Here is a 2567-nt window from a genome sequence, read left to right as displayed (position 1 = left end):
GCGCTGGAGTTCCTGCACGAGCACACCTCGCCGGCTGTGTGATCCACCGCGACTTCAACTGCAGCAACGTCCTCCTCGACCACAACTACCGCGCGCGCGTCTCCGACTTCGCCACCGCCAAGGTCGGCTCCAACAAGGCCAACGGCCAGGTGCTCACCCGCGTCCTCGGCACCACCGGCTACCTCGCGCCAGAGTACGCACCGATTCTCTCTCGAGTCTCGATCGATTTCATTACCACTTACCAGCACGCAGGATCGGTCATGGCTAATGTTGTTTGCCTGCAGGTACGCGTCGACGGGGAAGCTGACGACCAAGTCGGACGTGTACAGCTACGGGGTGGTGCTCCTCGAGCTGCTGACCGGCCGGGTGCCGGTGGACACGCAGCGGCCGCCGGGACAGCACGTCCTGGTTTCATGGGTCAGTGCTACAACTACTACTCACTATTCAGCTATGTACCATTGCTCATGTGGTTTGTACAAGACTCCTAGGATGCATACCATAGGTAAACATGTGCACGTTCTGCCACCAGGATGTTCAACACCTAGCATAACTGCATAAATGCAGGGGAAATAATACTACAGTAGCAGTACTACCTTGATTAGGACCAACAACAAATCATCGTACGGGGCACTCTGGTTCCGATGCTTGCAATGTAAGCAGGGGCCAGTTTTGTCTATGCAAATGGGGCGCGCTCTGAAATATCTGAAACCTACATGCTATTTCTCATGCCTTCATTCATGAGGCTCTCAGTAAGTGATACTGTACGTTGTTGGACCAGGCTCTTCCACGGCTGACCAACCGCGAGAGGCTCGTGCAGATGGTAGACCCTGCTCTGAAAGGCCAGTTCGCCGTGAAAGATCTTATCCAGGTAAAGGTTCCTTTCCTGATCCTTGCTAGTTGCTACTATGGACGTTTAATGTCAGATACTTGCTCTGCAACGCTAGCTAGCTACAGCATCCTGAACCCGAACTTCTTGGTGGATCGCAGGTTGGGGCAATCGCGGCGATGTGCGTACAGACCAAGGCGGAGTACCGGCCGTTGATGACGGACGTGGTGCAGTCGCTGATCCCCATCGTCAAGAAGAGCCCCGTCATGTCCTGCTCCTCCACACCGGCGAGGCCCCTACAGCACGTCGTCTACATGAGCCCGCTGCAGAAGCAGGCATCAGTCGCTGGCAAAGCGCCGTAGAACACGGCACACATGCACGACGGCTTGGAATTTTCAGCTACTGTACATACCATGCACTCAGCGTCAACCTGGAGTAAGGCAGACGCATATGAACTGAAGAGATCAGAGGATTGTTTTTCCTTGGTTTGTCGGAGCTAGTCCAGAGAGACCCACCTTGCTCGAGATGATACCTTGCTGGACAGAGTACACCAGGTTCTTCATGACTTGCATTGCAAGATATCCTTGCAGGTTGCAGCGATCGTGATCATGTGTTTGGTCAACAATACATCATTGTAGACTTCTCTGTTTTTTTCGAGATATAGTTTGAGAAAGATGGAATAATCAATTAGTTTCTTTTTAGTAGCTCTCCGGGTTGTTGGGTGTTGTTTTATGTATTCCAAATCAATCACAAATTATTCGTATCAATAAATATTAAAAAAATAATTTCTAACGGTAAATCAACAAGCAACTATTCATGCATGGTTGTCTGACCCTCCAAGGGCGGACCTGGGCCCCGGGAAGCCCGGGCTACAGCCCGGGTCTTGGCCCACCTAGTACGTGACCCTCCCAACCCGCCCCCACCCCTAACAATAAGGAGCAAGTGTTATTGGTGGGACCATGCATGTATGATCGAACCACCATCTATCTCATGCATCAATAAGATCAATGGCTGTTAATTCCATACGCATGGGGTTCATACACATGGTCAATAGGACAAAACTATGGGGTTAAGAAGAGAGATAGGATATCACAACCAGACCACAGTCAAAATAATTCGGGTTCATACACATGGTCAAAAGGACCACTTTGATTCTTATCATCGCTAATAAGTTCAACGACTGATGTGCAACCTATAATACATCGAAAAGTAGAACGATAAGGGGCCATAAAAACACATAATAGGGACTCCAAGCTTCTCAAATTGCTGGTGTCACTACCTAAAGGACGAACCAACTGATAAATAGCCAAGTCAATAAGCCAACCGAGTACATGGAATATACTTGCAAGATAACCAAAACCATATCATGAAAGATAATATGTTCATATTGACCCCATTATTATGACATATAGGCTTCAGATTGGGCATCCAGACATGGTCATATATTGTGAAGATTACGATAGCTTAAACTTGTTGCTACTCATGACTGAAGCAGATTCAAATGAAGAATGCAAAAGTTTTCTCAAAATGTGTTCATCTTAGAAAACTATGCAACGAGTTTGAATTTATACAATTAATTCAACTACTAGGGAATTAATTCTTTGAGTGGACATGAGATGGTCACAATAGTACATGAATGATAAGCGGCCACACAAACACAGAGGGACTCCAAGCTCTACATGGATGATGGTCGCGATACATGTAGTTCTAAATTGCTGGTGTCACTGTCAAGAGGAATATC

General features: G+C 47.9%; 1 pseudogene; it reads left to right on the top strand.

Moving 5' to 3' along the window:
- LOC124647908 lies at positions 1–1530 on the top strand (annotated as a pseudogene).
- Positions 1531–2567: the final 1037 nt, after the last annotated feature.

The sequence above is a fragment of the Lolium rigidum genome, chromosome 4, assembly GCF_022539505.1.
Source record: "Lolium rigidum isolate FL_2022 chromosome 4, APGP_CSIRO_Lrig_0.1, whole genome shotgun sequence".
NCBI classification, from domain to species: Eukaryota; Viridiplantae; Streptophyta; class Magnoliopsida; order Poales; family Poaceae; genus Lolium; species Lolium rigidum.
This window is presented reverse-complemented; position numbering and strand designations above follow the sequence as displayed.